At 37.6% G+C, this 23,288-nt stretch overlaps 2 long non-coding RNA genes across 4 annotated transcripts in view; both read left to right on the top strand.

The window, feature by feature from the left end:
- The window catches only part of LOC311439774, a 138,324-nt gene that overhangs the window by 51,971 nt on the left and 63,065 nt on the right, over positions 1–23,288 (top strand). The window lies entirely within an intron of this gene.
- LOC311439782 lies at positions 282–23,013 on the top strand. Its single transcript, XR_014694997.1, has 3 exons — positions 282–335; positions 17,520–17,649; positions 22,455–23,013. It is a non-coding gene; the product is annotated as an uncharacterized lncRNA (long non-coding RNA).

Below are 23,288 nucleotides of genomic sequence, written 5' to 3'. Positions count from 1 at the left end.
TGTGAATTCTTCCTCTGCTAGCAGGAGAAGGGAAAAACGATCAGTGTAAATCCTTGGCTGTTTTGCTGCAAGTTTGTCATTATGGTAATGAGTGATGCAAGAACACTGTTAGACTTTGCCGTATTTCTTAATGCTTACTATTTATTGTAGTCCCTAGAGGCTCTAACAGGAATGATGAGCTGATGCAGCACAACTGGGAGGCTGATGGGGGCTGCAGTAGGAGGAAATGCCACTTCTTGGGTTCCTTATTAAGACCAAGATTGCTTATTGCCTTCTAACTTCTATAGAGGTTGCAGCTGCTGAGGAGGAGCAGGAGAGCACAGCTATCACACTTGGTGGGTTCAAGGGCTTTGTGTGGTGATGCTGGAACTCAGAACTTTGGTCTGTCCATGGCAAGGGAGTTCTTTCCTTGCATGGTACATGACAAATACACACTCATTACTGAAGTTGAATTCAAAAAAAAAAGATGACTGTTATGCAGACTACTGTGAAAACAAAAAGGTATATTTTCTTGTGTAAGCATTTCAGTTATCATTCAGAAGCAGGTAACCTATGTGTAAATGTGATCCTTGTAACATTTCCAAGGTCAGAAAGACTTAGGACAATCTGCTCTGTAAAGGCTGATTGCACAAGTTTAAGCTGCTTGAGGTCTGCTTCAACTTATCTTGCCAATTTTTCTAAAACTCTGGGGGGAGAGGATGTTGTGTACTGAAACTGATTCATTCTACTTTCCTTACTTTTCTCTTTACCTTTTCTGGATGGCCACCAAACTATTCCTTTGCTGTCTGGCAAATATTAAAAGTATTTCATACTGTTCACTAATTATTTTTCTGAAATAATTGATGTACACATGATATAGGCTAGAGAAACAACTGTGGATCAAATGTTTGGCTGTGTTCACTGAAGATCAGAAAATGGTCTAGCTCCCAGTTTTAGTTAATTGAGACCTCTCTTCTAAGCTCTTGCTTGGTGCTATGATGTAAGTGTTAGAAGTTAATCCTTTAAGTCCAACTATTCACCTACTCTCATCTTATGTCAAGGAGCCAGAAGGCATCTTCAAAGATTTATCTCATTCTGTGATAGACATTTAAGATGTTTCAGATAAACTGCTCTCATGAGGCTCCTTTTTCGTCTCATAGATCTAGGCACGGTAGGTTACTATGTCTGATGTTAAAAGGTGCAGATTAGGTGAAATGAATTGCACACTGTAAAGAAGAAGGAAAAAAAAAAGTAGAAATGTAATTTACATGTTTCACCCAATAATGGATGGCAAATAAAATGCTGGGATTTAAACAAAAGAGTTGTCTGGATGCTGACATCCACAAGCAGATGGTTGGCATTTTAATGGGAAAAAAAAGTACCCAAAAATACTGGTGTGTAGTCTGTGCGTGTCTTGTGTCAGCATATAGAAGCAATGAGTCAGTAACTAGAAATGATGTATCTGATAAAATGGTCAATTTAGTATATGAAGTAGAGTAACAGAAATCCTGTTACATGTAAAAATTCCTATTTATAGAATTATACACTGCTAAAATGATGGAATAAATATTATGAGGATGTTGGTTACACATCTGTGGTTGTTACAGTTGTAAACTTTAAAAAAAAATATATCTGGTAGTAGGTGATTTTGATTAGGATTATCTTTCCCACAGCTACATGGAATTTACATATCTGTTTAAAATTTACTAATTTCATGATCACATTCCTATATGCTGTGTGAATTTTGAACTAATCATTCAAACCCAGAAAATTCTCCTTGAAATCTGCATTCTACCTGGTAAAATTGTTTAAACATACTTAATGAAGAGAAGTGTTCAATTTTAAATATATGCAATAAAATTGGCTTCTTAAATTTTACAAGTCTTATGAGAAGCAGCTGAAGGAGCTGGGTTTGTACAGCCTGGAGAAGAGGAGGCTCAGGGGTGACCTTATTGCTCTCTATACATACATTAAAGGAGGCTGTAGCGAGGTGGGGGTTGGTCTGTTCTCCCATTTGCCTGGTGACAGGACGAGGGGGAATGGGCTAAAGTTGTGCCAGGGGTGTTTTAGGTTGGATATTAGGAAGAACTTATTTACCAAGAGGTTTGTTAGGTATTGGAATGGGCTGCCCAGGGAGGTGGTGAAGTTACCATCCCTGGAGGTCTTTAAAAGATGTTTAGATGTAGAGCTTAGTGATATGGTTTAGTGGAGGACTTGTTAGTGTTAGATCAGAGGTTGGACTCAATGATCTTGAGGTCTCTTCCAACCTAGACAATTCTGTGAACTCTCTTATATAATATCTGAAAAATTCACTTTAACGCTTTTATCTGATTGCCATGAATGATTCAATAAAAAACGCCTTAAATGCATAGAAACTGGAGATCATATAGCCTAACCCAGCTGTCATGCAATTTATAAATACAGAAGCAACCACCCACATCTGTTCTCCTATTTTCTTTTTTCGATTTAAGAGGGAAATTGACCTTACAATCTTTAACGTGACTTCAGGTCATTGTTATTAGTGATGAGAAAATGCTGTGTTCTTCTTTTGACTGAGTCTGGCAAACCTCCCAGATATTTTACAATCACAGTATAAAAGCTCTGAAATGCGGTACAATATTTTATTTTTTCAGGTTTAGACACTTGTTGTAGTAGTCTGCACAGCTGGCAAATAGAAAATCTTTTTGCAGGGAATCTGTGTTCTTTTTTCAGTTAAAATGATTTCCCCTTTGAAACCCTGTAGTTCTAAAATAACTAGGCTGAAATAAATAAGCTGCAAGCTCTTTCTTTTAGGCAAAGAGATTAGTAATTTTCATTTACAGAGTATGGGTAAGGTAACAGTATCATTATTTTGGGGGCTTTGGGAAGAACAAATACTTGTCAGGCTCAATTCAGCTCTAGTTTTCCACACAAGAAACCGTGGTTCCACAAACACAATTATATGGAACTTTCTTCTCTCCATGTATAAGGAAAGAGAAAATACAGTACTTTTCTGCAAAATTCCTATTAACTACAATATTATTCATGCATAGTTCTTTGTTGTTTTTCTTTTTAAGTCTAAGGGTAAATAGTAATAATAATAATGAAGAGTTTGAGTATACCTATGAAACAATTTTATCACAATATAGCATCATGCAAGGGACCTCCACAGGAACTTGTTTGACTTCTTATCTTCAATCTGCAACAACTTGGAACACATACAATAAGTATTCATGTTTAATATAATAACTAGCAGCCTGTGAGAACTGCAATAAAAAAAAATGGTGTATGTGTTTATATGCAGATGGTATGGGAAGATAGTGATCCTGAGGGATATGTTATCTCCACCTTTTGAAGCTGTTCAATATTGCATGACTAAGAGCAAGTTTGGTCTAAAAATCACATCCACTGACTTCCAGGTAATCATCTGAAATGATCACCATCAGCCTCTGACACATACTTTCTGTAAGTTCATTGCTGACTGACCATGCACATGCTCCTGGCAGCACATCCCAGTCAAATACACAGAACTTCAGTTTGAATTCTGTTCCAGCCCTTATTGGTTCTTCCTCCTCCAATAGCTGTATAAAATAGCAAACATGTAATTTTGGATCTGGGACTAGAGTCAAGGTCTCTTCTTTTTCAGGGAAGTATCATAAATATTAGGTAATAGAGTCATGCTTAGAAACATTTTCTCATGTAAAATGACTGCTAAAATAAGGATGACAGACTGTAGGATAAAAGGTGCTCTTTTACTGTGCTTTGAAATGGATTGTTGTTCAGTAGGCAATTTTGGTAATTTTGAGAAGTATTAAAATAAGTATTGAGTCACTGATAAAGATCAGAAAATTAACAATAGACAGGCAGAAAGGATGCAGGTTTTTGTTTGTTGGTTGTTTTTTTGTTTGTTTTTAAGCAACTCCATGTAAACATATTGTTTTGCCAAAACCTTGCCAATTTCTTTAGATAGCAACTTAAGCTACCTCAGGTGTCTTGCAATGCCTGTATAGTCCCTATAGGAAGACAGAAGAGGAATAAGACATACTGCACTTATTGAGGAAACCACATTCATTTTCCATAGGCAGTTATTATGGGTCTCATTTTATACGGTCTCCTCAGAGAAAGCCTGGGTAAACAGATAAGCTTTGTAGTGTAGTGTTAAGAACCCAGTGCTGTTAAATTGTAGGTGTGGCAAGATGAAGGTCTATTTGTAGAAAAATATCTGCAAAGAAGCATCACAACTAGTCATGTGCCATTATAAAATGGGATTACCTTCCTTCTAATATATGTGGATAATGTAAGGAAGCAGAAGAGTTCATAGAGTCATGCAGGAACTTTATCATATGCACTTAGTGCAGGGCTTGGGAAGGAATATTTATTACCCAGTTATTTGACAGCAATGTTTTATTATAAGTGTAGTAGTAATGTACCATTACAGTGCTGTCGATATGCTGGATGAGGGGTGCACTCCAGAAGGACCTGGACAGGTTTGAGAGGTGAGCCCATATGAACATCATGAAGTTCAAAAAAGTCAAGTGCAAGGTCCTGCACCTGGGCCAGGGTAATCCCAAGCACAAATACAGGCTGCATGGAGAATGCGTTAGGGCAACCCTGATGAGAAGGACTTGAGGGTGTTGGATGACAAGAAACTTGACATAGAGCCAGTAATGTGTGCCTGCAGCCCAGAAAACCAACTGTATCCGTGGGTGTATCAAAAGAAACATGGCTAGCAGGTCAAGGGAGGCAATTCGAAGGCTTTCAATGCTGTCTCCCATGACATCCTACTAGTAAAGCTGAGAAAGTGTGGGATAGATGAGTGGACAGCAAGGTGGGTTGAGAACTGGCTGACTGGCCAAGCTCAGAGGGTGGTGATCAGAGGAGCAGAATCTGGCTGGAGGCCTGTGAGTAGTGGTGTTCCCCAGGGGTCGGTGCTGAGTCTGGTCTTGTTCAACATCTTCATCAATGACCTTGATGAAGGAATAGTGTCTGCCCTCAGCAAGTACACTGATGACACAAAGCTGTTAGGAATGGCTGACACGCCAGACAGCTGTGCTGCCATTCAGCGAGACCTGGACTGGCTGGAGAAATGGGCAGGAAGAAACCAAACAAGGTTTAACAAGAGCAAGTGTAGAGTCCTGCACCTGGGAAGGAACAACCCTAAGTATCCGTACAGGCTGGGAGACGACCTGCTGGAGAGGAGCTCTGAGGATAAGGACCTGGGGGTCCTGGTGGATGACAGGTTGACCATGAGCCAGCACTGTGCCCTTGTGGTCAAGAGGGCTAATGGAATCCTGGCGTGCATTAAAAGGAGTGTGGCCAGCAGGTCAAGGGAGGTGATCCTCCCCCTCTACTCTGCCCTGGTCAGGCCTCACCTGGAGTACTGTGTGCAGTTCTGGGCTCCCCGGTACAAGAAAGACAGAGATCTCCTGGAAAGAGTCCAGCGGAGGGCCACAAAGATGATACGGGGCCTGGAGCATCTTCCTTATGAGGAAAGGCTGAGAGACCTGGGTCTGTTCAGCCTGGAGAAGAGAAGACTGAGAGGGGATCTCCTCAGTATATATAAATATCTGAGGGGTGGGGGACAGAAGGATGTAGCCAACCTCTTCTCAGTGGTTTGTGGGGATAGGATGTGGGCAATGGCTGCAAGTTAGAGCACAGGAAGTTCTGCACTGACATGTGAAAGAACTTCGTGGTGAGGGTGACGGAGCATTGGAACAGGCTGCCTAGGGAGGTTGTGGAGTCTCCTTCTCTGGAGATATTCAAGGCCTGTCTGGACGCCTACCTGGGCAGCCTGCTCTGAGGAACCTGCTTTGGCAGGGGGGTTGGACCCGATGGTCTTTCAAGGTCCCTTCCAACCCCTACAGTTCTGTGATTCTGTGAATCCTCTCCCGCTGCTCTGCTCTCAGGAAGCCCCACCTATGTTCAGCTCTGGGGCCATCAGCACATGAAGGACATGGACCTACTAAAGCTAGTCCAGAGGAGGGCCATGAAGATGATCGAAGGGCTGAAGCACCTCTCCTATGAAGAGAGGCTGAGAGAGGTTGTTCATCCTGGAGAAGAGAAGGCTTTGGGGAGATCTTATAGTTGCATTCCAGTACCTAAAGGGGTCCTAGAGGAAAGCAGAAGAGGGACTCTTTGTCAGGGAGTGTAGCAATAGGACAAGGAATAATGATGTTAAACTAAAGAAGGGTAGATTTAGATTGGATTGGAAGGGTGGATTTAGATTTAGATTGGTAGATTTAGCAAGGAAGAAATTACTTGCTCGGAGGGTGGTAGGCCACTGGAAGAGGTTGTCCCAAGAAGTTGTAGATTTCCCCATGCCTGTAAGTGTTCATGACTGGGATGGATGGGGCCTTTGAGCAAACTGGTCTGGTGGGAGGTGGCATAGCAGGGGGGTTGTAATTAGATGATACCTTTAAGGCCCCTTCCAATCCAAGCCATTCTCTGATTCTATGATTGCAGACTGCCCCTTAAAACTCCAGAATAAAGGTTTATTTTCAAAATGATTAGGTCACTGAATATGCACTACACAGTGCCTTTATTACTTTTTTCTACCATTAACTGTTATTAAATAAATCCTGGTAATAATAGGCAGAGATAAGCTCTGACTAAAGCCTACAAAATACAGGAAATTCAATGTTCAGGCTCTTCATTCCAGTCTTTACCTTGGACCCTCGTGTCTTGATATTGCAGGGACCAGGGAGCAATGAACAAACATCTTTTACCTTATATCACAGTACATGTGATATAAAATAATAATATAAAATAATAATAATAAAGCTTTAAGTCCTATATTACAGCATTGCCATTATTAGTATCAGGCCACAAGCTTCACAGTGAGTTTGCAAGACTGAGTCTTGTCATGCCTGCTCTGCTTGAACTTGTCTTTTCCAGTCTGCAGCTTTATGTCACTTGGTTTAGCTGTCACAGCAGTTTCTCTAACTGACTAGGTATCTAGAGCTATTTTTTTTTATTTTCTGTGTATGATAAAGCTATAGTTTTATACAGATAGTAGAATCAGGCAGTTTTCTATGCAGTATGCAATATTTATGGTTCTAAGGTAATGTAATATAGAGAAATGCAGTTTTGGTATGACATGAAAGGCCTTGAAAAGTAGGAACAATGAGTGTGGCATAGGGATAGTGAGGGGATCATAAGTAATGGGACACCAGAATGGGGACTGGAGACCCCACAAATCACCCATGGTATATTAAATGAACACAGACCTGGGCAGTCTGGTTTTAGGGATAGAAATAGTATATACACATATGTGAAGAGCAGCATATACAGTAAATTTGGAGTTGCAGATCTGCAACTACAGAACAAAGGTGTAAAAGCAAGTTAGCAAACAAAAAGAATCCCAGAGTGAAGAAGAAATCATCAACATGAACGTATTGCTTCCAGTGAAGAACTCTAGGTGCTGACAACTCACTTTAACAATGTCCCCCCTTCCTTCCTCCTCCCAAGAAATAAAACACTGACCCCCCAAAAGCTGAGCAAGGGTGATCATAACACCAGAGAAGAAGAAGAAAAAAACAAAGAAGCAGAAAGAAAGTGCATGTATAACAATTTTAACTGCTTTATTATTTCTTTTTGTATAACAATTATGTCTGGATTATAGTTAGAATGTTAAGGTTTCAGTTACACTAACATAAATTGTTGCTTTTATATGTATGTAAGATGTACCTGCTTTTTGCCCATAAAGATTCTGAGTGTAGTAGATACTGACTATAATGAAACAGATAAATTAACAAATTCTAAGATTCAGAATTGGTGTTGTTTCACATGGTCTTCATTGTCCTAATAGTGTTTTGTTTTTAATGCTCACATTCAAAGGTAATGGCTCTAAATAGCCTTAGTTGCTTACTGGTTGTTGTTCTTTTCTTTTATCATTCTTCCACCAGGAAGCGGTGGGGAAAAGAAAAGGGGGGGGGGGGAGGGAAGGTGTAATAGTATCACTTAACGTTATGTTTCATAGAGTCATAGATTCAAGGATTTCAGTTGTCTAGCCAGCAAAAAGCTGGTTGCTTGGGCAACACACTGGATTTGAGATTCAGAATTCTTGATTTTGCAATAAGTCTTCCATGTAATCTAGAAATAGTCTTAAATCCACTGTCCATCTGTTAACTTTATTTCATCCCACCTTTGCCCCTGGCATTTTTTGTTTGTTTGTTTGTTTTCCTTCAGCTTGCAAATTGTTTGGCATGGTAATTTTAGTTATTTATTTATATTTGATGTGTTTGTATCATTTAGAAAGCTCTGACCTTGTTTAACTTTAGTAAGGATACAGAAGAAGAGTGTGGTTGATTATTATAAGGTGTTCCACCAATAATGCTCAACACTCCATTGAGCAACCTCCCTTAGATATTTTATTAATGACAAAAGTTTTTAAAGGTCAATATTTGAAGGCAACATATCTATTTTTCTGACATTTCCATTGACAAGACTCTATTTGGCCTTAAATTCAGGGTACAAGATTGCTAATTCATTAACAATGTCAGTGAAATGTGATACCTGTTAGAACGTAAACATTTAATACTGAGGTATACCAAGCAATAGGTTCTATTCTTAACAAATAAAATACGAGAAAAAAAAAAAATAATAATGCTTTTGATTTAAGAAAACCTTCCAGAACAATCAAAATAAAAAGAATCAATACTTTAATAATGCAGGTAGCTCAATAGGATTTTTACAGCAATTGAGACATAATTAATGCCTACTCTTTATTACCAAAAAGGAAAGCAAATATAATATATTCATAGGAACTAGAGTGAAGGCTCCATCATTAAGTGAATGAGACACTTTGATTATCCATGGGTCATTAGTTCAATATGCTCTAATGGCTCCTAAAGAGCTGTTGCACAGTCTGAGAGTACTTACTGACTTAGCTTATAATGCATCCATACAGAAGAAAAAATATCAATATCAGAAAATCATCTTGGTAGGCCTATAGCTGATTTGGAATATTTCTGTCCACTTTGCAGTTATTATGTGCATGAAATACCTATGATTTATTCATGGCACCAACTCTTGGTGATATGACACAATCATTGTCTGAAATTGTTACTCCTTTTCACATTTTCTGAAATTTATATCATGCAAAATACAAGTTGTCAACTTGCTGAAATCATATTGGTTCTTCTCCTCTGCATCTTAGGTGAATTTTAGATGGTCACGTACAGGAAAACAGAAAATTTCTGTTTGCTAACTTAGTGTCCTTTATGCTTTTCAATGTCTTACAGATTTACAGTTTTGGTGAGAGATTGCTTAGATATTAACATTGGTACTACTGCAGTGCATGCCAATTTAATTCTGTAATCTTGTGTGTTCTTTACATGAATGTGGAACGCTTTATAAATCTGGAGCTACATTCTACTTTTATTAACTTTTCCTTTTTAATCCATTTTGACCTTTCTTCACTTCCATTGTTATTGCTCTGTGGTACATACAGGCTCACTAAAAATATTTGATTGACTTTCTTTCCTTTTTATGTCCTTTCATGTCCTAAAAATTACCAAATAGCGTGCCTCATGCAAACACACACTTGACTGGGGGAGGTACACATAGCCACATACCCTCAGGATATTATAAAGATAGCATTAGCATTTTTCCTAAGTAGACATAAGGCAGCAATTGCACACTGATATAAAACTCTTTTACAGAATCACAGAATTGTCTAGGTTGGAAGACACCTCAAGATCATCAAGTCCAATCTCTGACCTAACACTAACCAGTCCTCCACTAAATCTTATCATGAAGTTCAACATCTAAATGTCTTTTAAAGACCTCCAGGGATGGTAACTCCACCACTTCCCTGGGCAGCTCATTCCAATGCCTAACAACCCTCTCAGTACAGAATTTCTTTCTAATATCCAACTTAAAACACCCCTGGCACAACTTTAGCCCATTCCCCCTCATCCTGTCACAGGCATGTGGGAGAATAGACCAATCCCCGCTTCACTGCAGCCTTGTTCAATGTACGTATAGAGAATGATAAGGTCACCCCTCAGCCTCCTTTTCTCCAGGCTGAACAAACCCAGCTCCTTCAGTCGCTCCTTGTAAGACTTGTTCTCCAGACCCCTCACCAGCTTTGTTGCCCTTCTCTGGACTCGCTCAAGAACCTCCGTGTCCTTCTTGTAGCTAGGGGCCCAAAACTGAACACAGTACTCGAGGTGTGGCCTCACCAGAGCCGAGTACAGGGGGACGATCACTTCCCTAGACCTGCTGGTCACACTGTTTCTGATACAAGCCAAGATGCCGTTGGCCTTCTTGGCCACCTGAGCACACTGCTGGCTCATATTCAGCCAACTATCCACCAATACTCCCAGGTCCTTCTCTGCCAGGCAGCTCTCCAACCATTCCCCTCCCAGCCTGTAGCTCTGCTTGGGGTTATTGCGCCCCAGGTGCAGGACCCGGCACTTGGCCTTGTTGAACTTCATGCAGTTGACCTCAGCCCATCGGTGCAGCCTATCCAGATCCTCCTGCAGAGCCTTCCTACCTTCGAGCAGGTCGACACACGCACCTAACTTGGTGTCATCTGCAAACTTAGTGAGGGTGCACTCGATGCCCTCATCTAGATCATCGATAAAGATATTAAAGAGGACCGGCCCCAGTACTGAGCCCTGGGGAACACCACTAGTGACTGGCCTCCAACTGGACCTGACTCCATTCGCCATGACTCTTTGGACCCAGCTGTCCAGGCAGTTTCTAACCCAACGAAGCGTGCGCCAGTCCAAGCCAAGAGCAGCCAGTTTCTTGAGGAGAATGCTGTGGGAGACGGTGTCAAAAGCCTTGCTGAAGTCAAGGTAGACCCCATCCACAGCCTTTCCCTCATCCACCCAGCGTGTCACTTTATCACAGGAGATCAGGTTTGTCAAGCAGGACCTGCCTTTCATAAACCCATGCTGACTGGGCCTGACCACCTGGTTGCCCTGCAAGTGCCCTGTGATGACACTCAAAATTTAATGGGATCATGTGATAATTGAGTTTGGAAGGAACCTCAGGAAATCATTTTCTCCAGCTTCCTGCTCAAAGAAGGGTCAGCTCTGAAATCAGACCAGGTTACTCAGGACTTTGCCTAGTAGGGTCTTAAAGATCTCCAGAGACAGAAGCACAACCTTTCTGGACAACTTATTTCTTCATTTGGCTGTCCTCATCATGAAAATCTTTCCCTTACATATGGTCTGAAAACTTCTCTTGTTTCTACTTATGCCCATTCTCCTTTGCACTCTCACATTTCACAGCTCTGAAGAGCCTGGTTCTGTCCTCTTCGTTGACTTCCTCACAGCTAAGGGAGGGCTGCTGCTAACTCTCCCCAGTTTTGTCCATTCTCTGAACAAGCTGGGATCCCTAAGTCTCTTCTCACACATCTGATACCATTAACTACATTTTATAAATTCATAAATATGTTCAGCAAATCTTACTTTTAAATTCATTAGATTAACATATAACAGCCTTAGGCTTAGGTTCAACAAATGATTTATTATCATACATGCTGTGATAGTTTTATCATCTAATCTTTGCAGTCAGAATTTGAAACTATACTTTGTTGGATCAATTTTCCTTGCTTGCTCTTGTTTTGCACTTAGTTATTTACCTAATTATGCTTACTTTCATACTATATGCTATTCGTGTGATTTCTTACCCAGAGTATGTCTTTTTTATTCAAACCAAGTATTGCATTGGCTCCTTATAATATGTGTTGTCGCAATCAGCAATATATGATTTGCCCTCAGCATAGTACACACCCAAAGGATATCTCTGAATTCCTCATTATGTCTCTTTTCTCACAGGTCTGTCAATTTATTCCTGTCCTTCTTCAGTAATTCATCAGTTCCTTTTTTCTGTCCCAAAGAAAACACCATTTCTATACTCATTATTATTGTTTCACCAATTACACTGTCTCTTACCCCAAGGACTGTTTCCCTCAAATCTATTAATCACAGAGTTGTTAGTCCTTCTACTTTCTTTCTGCCCAAACATCACATCAAGTTCTATTTGATTTCTCAACCCTAGATCTTTTTATACAACTAGGACAGCTTATCAGAAGTCAGCAAGAATAAAGCCATCAAGCCATCTGCTGTGGTTGTCCACCATCATGGTAATGACATTTTAAGAATTATGCTTCAACTCCTTTCTCTTTCCTGCTGGAGAAAGGAAACTTAGTGCCTCCACTTAGGTGTGTTGATTACCCAGTATAATATTAGCCAGCCAAGAAAGAGGGATTGTCTGCAACAGTATTGCAGAATTGTCACCAGTAGGACCCTACCTTGGCTTTCTACATGATTAAATATGTGGAGGTACTAGACAAAAGAATCAGGATAGAAACCTGACCAATATAGGCAGTCTGAAAATCTTGCATTATTAAGGGGGGAAAAGGGTAGATTTTCTAATTTTTCCTTTTTTATTTTTTTTTTTCTTCACAGGATTCAGATTTTTGTGTTTGTTCAATGTATTTTGTATGTCTGAGCTGAACAATATTTGAAGACACCGGAGTATACCATAGTATCAGCAGCACATCTTCCTTCTTTGCCATTACAGCTGCCTTCCTTTATTTTCTTGCCTGTCTAAACAGTCCAAAATCTGAAGCTTCTCTTTCAGCTTTCACTTATTTTTAACTTCTCTGTTCTGGCACAGAAAAGGAAATTGTCCACATTTATAGAGCTGCTTTTATTTTTCTAGATATCAACTGAACTGATGCAGTAGTCAGTTGTCTTCCTACTACCTGTGTGCTTTCAGGCAGCTGTAGCATTTTTCTGTTCCCCAGACAAAGATATAACAGGTGTCTTATGTGGAATCAAATTTGGTGTATTTCTCATTTACCTAGATTCCTAACAGGATTTCTCTACACACAAAGAATAACTAGGTCTAAGAATTCATTTCATATCATCTTGTATGGGTATTCAGGAGCAACAGAGAAGGAACATGGGGTGGCAAGAATCCGTGTTATCCCAAACTGGAATACATACATTGCACTAGTAAAAATCCAGTGTTATCTAAGTGCTTCTCAGACCAATATGGACATAGGGTTTACATCAGGGCATAGTAGTGAGGCACTACCCATAACAAAGAATACAAGTTTAATTCACAGATTTATTTTTTTTCTCTAGTACATTTTTATTTTCATTTCAAACTGCTAAATTAAAAGTGCATGCTTTTGTCACTCTGACCTGTGTTTTTGTCCAGGCTTAGTATGGTACAATTGATACTAGCCCAGTGTGAACTGCTGTTGGGTCTACTAAAGAGGCACAGCATAGTGTGATGATGTTTGTTTCTGCTGAGATTTAATGGCTATTTGACTTGGCAGCTGCTTTCTGAGACATGGTTCTCACAGGGGATCTCTTCATTTCAACAGCCACAGTAGAGGTTTCCTCTCTGGTACTGAGTGTCAAACATCTGCTCTCCTCTTATCTTTCCCTTCCAGTTTTCCCTGCCTTTGGCATAGCTAGCCACAGGCCAGGACTCCTTTCCCCACCCCCCCTCAGAATTGTGACAGCAGCTCTTTCTTGCTCAGGACCACGGTAGTCTGTATCTATTTCAGGAAATGTGGGGAGCTACTTTGAACTGTCCTTTCCATCTTTGCCATTTGTGATTGCCCTCCACAGCCATCTTTTGAGTGCCTGGAATTATCCTGAAAGTACCAGAATCACATCAGCTGGTAAAAGGAAGAGTCAGCTCCAGCATCTTTGCAGTATTTAATCTTTTCACCGACATACTCCTGTGGCTGCATTTTTACTCTAGTTCACTTCTCTGTTTTATAACATACTTTATTGCCGTGCTCCAAATCTTCCTTCCTGCCCTGCACAATTTATTCAGATGGAACCTGGGACAATTAATTGTGTGTTTAGGTTTTCATTTTTGCAAGTTCAACCTGGAATTTAGTGTAAAGAGATGGACAACTTAAAGTACTTTATTTTCTTTAAGATCCTGTCAAATTAAGACTTTGTTTTACTTGGTCTTTATCTTTGTTGATACTTCTATCTCAACTTCTCTGTTTTTGAAAAGGATTTTCATTTAATAAGCCTTAATAACAAGATTCATATAGGAAATGTGTCTATGTATCTCCTTATAAGGAGAAAAATAGATTCCTTTTCATGTGCAGATTTTAGCTTGAGGTTTCTTCAGGAATGATTACAATTGCTTTCATAGGCTATCCTTCATTGTCTTCTTGCACCACCAATTCATTAAAAAAATATGTGAGGAAATAAAATACTGTATTTTCTAGTCATTTATGAGCTTATTTGGAGACTTGTACAAATATACAGGACTCCATTACCTCCTATTACCAGAATGAACCCTACCCTCCGCTAGGTAGGTTTAGGTCTAGAATTTGTATGGCTGGCAGTGTTCCAACAAACCAGTATATCTGAAGGCTCTAATCTTTGAAGGCTCAGACTTGTAAGCATTAAGGCATAATGAACAGACTTTCAGATCTTAAACACTTGGAGTTTTTACTAGAAAATAACTGTATTTGGAGAAAAAAAAAAATGAGTAGGAGGTTTGAGGTACTGATATGCTACTCTGCATGGAAAATCCAATCATACATTTAGACACATAAACATTGGATGGAGTGGTGAAAAGCTGAGCAGATGGGGAAAGAGGACATATGTGCCCAAGTGGGCTGTACCTAAGTGATGTTTCAGAAGTATGTTATGGGTCAAGAGTTGATTTGAGAATACTGGGGCATCATGCTGGTTTATTGTTTCTTAATGTCAAATTATAGCCTTGACTGATGGATGCAGCAATACCTTTTAGTATTTAACATCTATTTTGCTGACATTTTACTGTGCAGATTCAGGTAACTTTCCTCAGACCTAGCACGTTGTCTAAACTTTCAATAAGAAATATCACTAACCTTCCAGAAGAGTTACAGAAAGGAACCTAGATATTCTCATGGATTCCAATTCAGCCGAATCATGCTGAGATACAAATTAACATCTGTGTACAATTTGTAGGAAATAATAAAGCCCTCTCTTCCAGTTTTCTTCCTTTTTTTTTTTTTTTTAATTCTCTTTCTCCCATATGAAGAAAAAGATGCCAGGTACCTCATGACTGCTTACTCTTGTGTTCTGCTTTTCAAGGGAAAGAGCTGATTGCAAAATGCTTAGTCCCATTTGGATGTTTCAAGTAGAGAAATGAAAGCTTAGAAAAATATTACTATAGAGATTCCTTTGCTAAATAACCAGACCTGGGGTTGAAATAATGCTCAAGTAATTACTGCTGTCTTTCTACAACAGAATTTATATTCAATATTTTATATGTTAAATTGATATATTTTTTTCCTAGACCATCTGAAAACAGAGATATTTCTAGATATTTTCATGTGCTGGAGAAATATTCAAATGAAATCACAAAGACTAGCCACCTTGATTACAGAAGGGAAATATTTCTCAAGTATTTTGGCTTGTGTAAAGTTAGACTTTGCAGATGAAGGTTGATATTAGAATAAATGTCTATTTTTTATTAATTATGAGTAAAAGTGGTTGAATTCAACCACAGAATTTCAATGTATATTTTAAACTCAATCTTTCAATCATCTTTTCTATTCTGAAAGCAGCATAACAAAAAGGTGTATTCACTAACACTGTAAACTTGCTGGAAATACTTTACAGCATCTTGCACTGTGCTTATCCAGAGACAAGGACTACCTTTGTATTTAACTGGAGTACTATATAGTGTCCTTAGAGGCCAGTGCATTGAAGTTTTCCCTTTTATCTGCACAGGAAGACACAGGCATGGTAGTTACAACAAAGTCAGTGGGAACATCTGCCAAGATCTGCTGGAGAAAGAATCTCAACAAAGAGTCAGACAATAGGGAAATGCCTCTCTTTACTTTTACTGGCCAGATTGCATGTAAAATTCACATAGAGAGACAGTTTATAAATAACGCAATGGCTGCACATTTACCACAGAAGTTGGTTTGTCTATTGATGTTGCCTCTGTAGCAGTCTCATCCTGACTGTATGCCAAATAGCTCCTGGCAGATGCTCAGCTCAGTGAGTCTACATTCCTTAGCAGCTACAGTTTAGCAAATACTTGTAAGAGACAGAGACAGACTGTAAAGCTGCTGGTTCAGAAAGGATTTTGCTTTAGAGGTAGGAAATGATTATGTAAAGAAAAGAAATGAACAGCTACAGGTTTGAATAAGCAACAGTGGGCTTGTGCAGACCATGCTGACCTTTGGCATAAAGGATGACAAATTAGTCACAAACAGTGATACTAATGCAAAAATACAATCCCAAACTGGATGTTTAAGACTGTCTTTTGCAAGGAGGTGCAAGTTCTACAAAAATTTGCAGGTACTCTGAAATCTCAAGTAAAGTGTAGGAATATCTCTTTCCAAAAGTGATATATACAGAGTCATATAAGATGGAGCCATGTTTCCAGTCATTATCTGTGTAACACACAAGTTATAACAAACTGTGATCTTTTTATACTCAGTCCAGGAATTTATTTATTTATTTATTTATTTATTGAAGTTACCAGCTCATGCTTGTCAGTGCTGTCCAGGATCTCAGCTAGTGTTTCAGCCATTTTTTTCTAGGGTAGACCACTTGTCAGACTCAGTCCAGAAGACAATGTTGAATATTTCATTTGAGGAAATGAAAATATCAAGTCAAGACACTCAGAAAAGATTTGTGGTCCTCATAAGGACCCTGTATGAGGAACCCCAGAAGGCTTAGAAGGAAAGATGTGAGGATGTGACAGAGAAGAGATAATAATAAGAAAAACTGATCACAGGAAAACAGTGATAACTGATGTCTGGCAACCAAAGATTAATGCAGAAAATAGCAAGAACACATAAGGAACACAGAATTCGGCCCAAAGTGCAGCTATTGTTTGTTGTGTGAATTTAAGTTTCATGGCGTGTTGAAACAACATACCTAGTGTCCTAAATATGCTGTCTAATACATATAAGAATAGATTGATCCTCCAAATCAAACAGAGTAACCAGATGTCTGCCTCACTATACTCTGGCAGACAGTGGAACAAATCCCTGTAATAATCTGGTGCTAACATCCAAGGGCAGAATTGTAACATCTTGTCAATTTTCCATGTGCAGAAATATGCCCCTCACATGCTGTGGAAAACATTGGTGTTATAGACTTCTAAAATCTGTGTAATCCCAATGAAAAGAAGAAATAGTGATGGGACATCATTAGACAAGAACTGAGGCAGTAAGAGCTAACAATTTTCCCAGTTTGGGCACTTTATTAGTATAAATACTTGTAAACATAATTTAAACTGGAAATTCTTTTTGTGCTTTCCTTTTTATTTATTTTTTTTACTGTCTGTTCCTATTATTCAAGTCTCTTATGATTACAGCTTTCAGAATAACATTATATTCACACCTTTCCTGTTGTGTTTCTATGAATTGATCCAATTGACCCATTCAAGATATATTTTTGCAGTTTTTCACACTCAGACATTAGCCTTCAAGAAAACCTAAGTTAGGTCTGTCTTGACAACGTCTTTCCTTTTTATTTTCTTTTTTTTTTTTTTCCCCATATACTTAATTTTAGTTATTTCTTCTTTTACACGGTTTTAAATCCTCTGTCCAGGTGTAATTGCTCTTGTGAAATGTAGAAGACCTGCCCCTTGCACCTCTCACCCAACATGTTTTCTACTGCTGTCAAACTGTGAAAAGAGTACAGAGTTGTGAAGTGCTATTTGTCTGACTGTGGCCATCCCGTAAGTATAGTGATAAGAGGTATGACCTGTCATAGTTTAGTTACAATGGTAGCACAAAACCTAAATGATGATAATTTAAATGTCAACAATATCAAGACTGAAACATAAAAGAAGGAAGAGAAATGATACTAATTATACTTCAAGATTATAGAAGCAGATCGAAAAGCAGTTTGAGAGTCTAATAGTTTGTCCTTAAGACAGGATAAACTAGATTTAAAAGATTCATGGTAGCTATTTCTCTAACTTGTTTTCAGAAACTTCCACTGATAGAAATTCCATAGTATTCCATGGTAATCTGTTGTAGTGCTTAAACACCTTTACAGATCAAAAGTTTTTTGTCATGTCTAAACTAAATCTCCTTTTCTATCATTTAGGAGCAATACTTCCTGTCCTTGTCATAGCGACAAGGAAAATAACCTTTTTTAGCAATATTTCCTACATTTTGTGATTGAAAAAATTTTATATCTCAAATTTCTTGAGATTCTTCTTTTCTTATATATTAGCTCAGCCCTGATGAGGTAACCAAATGGGATCTTTTGATCACATCAGAATTGAATTCGTCACATAGTGGTTAACCCTAAATTATCTAAACATGTCTGTCAGGTTTGTGAAACACACAGTTGAAATGCTGTGTTTAGACATATTCAGAGTATTGTGATCCCATAAGAGCCACTGGAAATATAAGGCTTGATTTAGCTGCCCACCCATGCCTATTGTCATCTGTGGTACCTAGTGTGTCTGAAAGATCCAGATGGGACTGACATATATGACACAACACCAGTGAGAAAACTGCTTTCCTGAAATAGTATCTGGAGGTCACTGAATGAAGTCTAACTTTGCCTGGAGAGCTTTTCAGTTGAGAATGTGTTTATCTTCTAATGGTCCTTTGAGATGCCCTATCATACCTGAGACATGCAGATGTGACTGCAAGTTAAGATGTAAGGCCAACAAGTGACATGATTTTCCAGAGGGGCTGCTGGAGGGCAGGCACAATACCATAGAGTAAATCATTGCTAGATGCCTGTGGTGTGCAACTAAACCTTAGACCTGCAATGACTATAATTATCACTTGGACATTGACATTTAGTTGCCTGTTTTCTGCAGCTAAGTCATTTTTGGAGTTGGAGTGAGTTGCCCCCACACAGACATCTAATGCCTTTCAATACATTGTACAGTGTGTGTTGGCCTCCAGCCACTATGAAGGAAGAATACTGTCATTTCAAAGCTCCTGTATAATTTCAGGCAGTCTCTTCTTGCATCTTGGATACTGTAAAGAGCTTCAACTGGAGTGCTTGGATCTCTGTGTGAACATCCAGTGAATAATGACAATACCCAGTCTTTTCTTAACTTTTGGATGGTCTTAATCACCTAAAGAAAACCTCTGGACGTTTTAGATTCCCATTAGAAATTTATCCAAGTCTTCTAGTAGCAAGACCTTTTCTAATTTTTTTTAGTCTGTCCTCATAACTTACATTTTTAAGAGTACTATTTATTTGTGTTGCTGTTTCCTGGTTTCGTATAATACATCATAATCTTCTTCTCTTTTTCTGGAGAGAAGGTAAAGGAGGAGAAGTGATAGCTGGATAGCTTGGAGACAGTACTTCAATATTTTTCAGCGGCTCTGCTGTCTAACTCGTTGATCTCACTGTTGTAGTTCTGGTTATTTATATCTATTTAAAAGTAATATTTTGCTCTTGTCCCATTTTGAATTGTATTCTGTTTACTTTATGCTATCTTCTCCATTTGTAAATCATTTTAAATTCTAACCCTATGCTTCAATATACTTGCATCTGCTCTGAGTTTGGTATCATCTGTAAATTTAATGAACATTGCTTCTCTTTCACTGTCCAGATAATTAATGAAAATATTAAATAGTGCCAGGTTCAGACCAGACATCTGTGGATTAACACTTGACACAATTTTCTATTTTGACACCATCATGATATCTATATTTTCAGCATAGATCTTCATCTAATTGAATATTCAACTTAAATATTTTTTTTCTAGATTAATTTTCACTCATTTTGTGGTGAGAACATGTGTCACAATATCACATACATTACTTACATTGCATTATATGACAACAAATCTTTTTCTCCCTTACTACAGATCGAAGTTTCTTTGGAATGATATAATTTGTTTTTGACAGATCTGTGTTGACTGTTGCTTAGCCTCTTGCTATCTTCTGTATGCTTACCAACAGACAGTCTATCCTAGTTATTTTCTGAGTTTGAAAGTATAATGATAGTCCTGTAATACCCTGCCTATTCCTTTTTATAGGTAAGCTTTGTGGTTTTACACTTCTAGTCATGTGGAACTTTATCCATCCTGCACAAATCTTGGATGAAACCCCACTAACATTTTTATTGCTTCACCAGATTGAAGTCTAAGTACCTCAGGGTAAATTTCACCAGGTTTAGATGACTAATTTACTGTCTAGTAGGATATTACCATAATTTCTCAAATATTTGAACTTGCTGTGAGGCTTTTTTAGACAAAGTTTTGAGATTTCTGTTTTTTGTTTGTTTGTTTTTTAGACTCCTTTTCCCCAGTCTAAATATTCTCCTTGAACAAACAATAAGAAAAGATGGAATCTAAAATAAGCCTGAAAGAAAAATATTTTATTGTCCCTAAAATCTTTTAAAGACAGCAGTTTATAAACTTGATTAATAGTATTATAATTGTTAATGGTTAAAAACTATTTGGTTTTAAACATAAAAAATAGTTAAAAACTATTTGGTTTTAAACATAAAACAAAGACCCTTTTATATTACAAGTGAAATGTCAGAGGAAATATCTCACATCTTGAAGATATTACCTATAACAGTTTTCTAAAATAACAAGCTTGTAAATAATAAGAAACGTATACACAACACTAAAGCATTGTTATGGCTGGGCCTGGCTTACTTTAGTTTTCTATGGAACAAAGAATATGAAAGCACAAGGAGAAACTCAGACTGGAATGCCAAGCTCTAATAAGATGGTTTTATCAGGACTAAGCTGTCTGGTGCCATACCAGGCTCTCCTAAAAATGAAATACAAATAAACAAACAACTGCAGATAACACTGCATCATCTAAACAGACTGGAGAACAAACTGTTGTACGGCCTGGACAGTCTGTTATACAGACTCGAGACAGATCATAAACAAAAACAAGCTTCTGCAATTTCAAAGGAAAAGCTGAGCCATGATAATATATGCTTCAGAATTTCCATATGCAGAAAACAAGAAATAGCTTATTAACTCTTGCTGCATAAATAGCTCAGGAAGCATCTTGATTAAAAGGATTTCTTGCTGCTAAACTTGGATATTAGTACAGAAAAAAAAAAAAAATTCAAATGAACTTTGAATTACATTAGATAAGCTGAAAATTCTATATAACCTTTCTGAGGGAACCTTGGGACACTGGTACCACATAAACTATTTATTTCTCACAGAAGGAATTCAGTTTAAATTCAGAAGCAAATCATGGGATTTGCATGTTATATTGTCAGAAACAAACTGGTGAGGTCAGACCAAAACTTCTGGGTAACCACCAAGAAACAGTCTGTGTGCACATTATCCAAAGGTGTTGGGAATAGCTCATTTTCCCTTCTGAATGCTGTAATTCTATACAAGTACCACTTGCTATAATGTTTAAGAATTTAGGTAGATAAAATAGTTGGTATGTCTCAAGTTTTTAACCCCTGCGGGAAAAAGAGAAGAATGAGATGTGCAATATTCTCCTGAATGAAATCTGAAATTTTATTTAGACTGTAAGATCGGCTACTATGAACTTTCAAAAGAATTTAAAATTTCATCCAATCAAAGGTTTCAGTAACAAAGAATTTCTCTTCCTGTAGCCTAAGTTTCCTTAGAAATCTTTCTACTGTTTGCCTGGTTTATTTAGTTTAACAAGACAAAGGTCTAAACACAAATCAGAAAATTTTCTGATTATTTCTCTGGTTATTTATTTATGAAATGAAGACATTTCTTTATGAAATAAAGAAAAAAACTATTTGAGTAATAAATAATCTGAGCCATAATATTTTTTGGGAAAAAATACCATATAAAAAGTTTTATAATGAGATTTTTAGATCCCATGCTTTTCATTAATTCATGACAAAATGATGAGAAGGAGATGGAAACCAAGGTTGGGAGAGAGGGAACTGAACGGGAGGTGAAGCTCAACTGATGGAAGTACCTTCTTTAAAAATACGCATTTGGGCACATTTTGCTTTCGATTTTATTTTATTTTTTTGTGTAGAAGTATAAAAATTTTAAATATTTCAATTTTTTTGCAAAACAGAATTATTCTTTAGCTTGCCTTATTACTGAGACCATAAAATTCATTCAACTAATTTAACATAGTTCTTGTCCTAACTCTTAATGTTTTATCCAAGAATAGTTTTTTGGATAATGAATCATTTGTTGTAGTCCACAAGGCACAGCCTTTCACAGAGAAAGAAGCCTAAAATAACTGTGATTTATAGGGTACAATGATAATTATTTTTTTTATTGTTTTGCTAGAATAACATAAAAATTGATTGTAAATCAAGATGACAATTACACATTATCTGTGCTTATACCATCAGAGAATTTCACTATTATAAATTAGAAGGAGTTTAATTTTAGGCACATGCTTAGGTGTTAGGATTTTCTTTTGTTTGTTTATTATTTATTATTTTCCTATAACATTTTATGTCCACATATGGAATAAATGAAAAAAAAAGTTTAACTGTTTAGCATCAATATGTAAGAAGGTAGCTTTTTAATATAACTGGCATTTAAGTGATTCAGTAATTGTTTATAAACCTATCTTACAGACAGTTTCACTCTGTTGGACTTCTGATTGTTATGTTCTTTGATTTGATGAAGCTTTTGGTTGGCATAAATCTGGATTTACTGATCAATGAAGACAAATAAGCACAATTTTCTGTTGGGATTCAAGATTACCTGCACTAGAAAACTATGATAAATGTAGCACTTCATGAATTGGAATTATTAACATTTAATTTACTATTTCTTGATACATTTTAGCCTTATATGGTAAATCCATCAGTTAACCTTTGCAGGAAATATAATTGTATTCATTTAATTTATGTAAGTTGTTATTTGTTTTCAAATCATGTGATGATAAATATACTGGTTTGTTGTTTATCTAAACAACTTGAAATTAATGATTTTGTAAGATGTATGCTACAGTTAAAATATTAACTTCCTTTGTTTAGATCGTGTTTTATATTTTATTCAGTATAATGTTCACGTACCTTGCAACACTTTCATGCTACTAAGGTTTAGGTGCTTATACTTGACTGCTGATAAAGTGTGGAATTGCAATCTGTTATTGTAATACTATGAAATGAAAGAGAAATTTGTGCTATACTTTTATCACTGTTTAAGTTGCTTCCAGAAAATCTGATTGAAAGTATAGAGAAAGCAGTCATGAAGAGGAAAGCACAAGCAATCTTCCATTCTCTATATTATGTCCTGACACATAGTAGATCAGCGTCTTTTTGTGCAACAGACAGTCTGGGATAATGAATATCAATTTCATGCACGTTACACACAGGCAAGTCTTATTGCTCACCTTTTTTCTTACAGTTTTCTTAAAAATCAGACTGGATTATGAAGTCTATTTTAGTTGCCACATTCTTAGT

This window comes from Aythya ferina (genome assembly GCF_964211825.1).
Source record: "Aythya ferina genome assembly, chromosome: 1".
NCBI classification, from domain to species: domain Eukaryota; kingdom Metazoa; phylum Chordata; class Aves; order Anseriformes; family Anatidae; genus Aythya; species Aythya ferina.
This window is presented reverse-complemented; position numbering and strand designations above follow the sequence as displayed.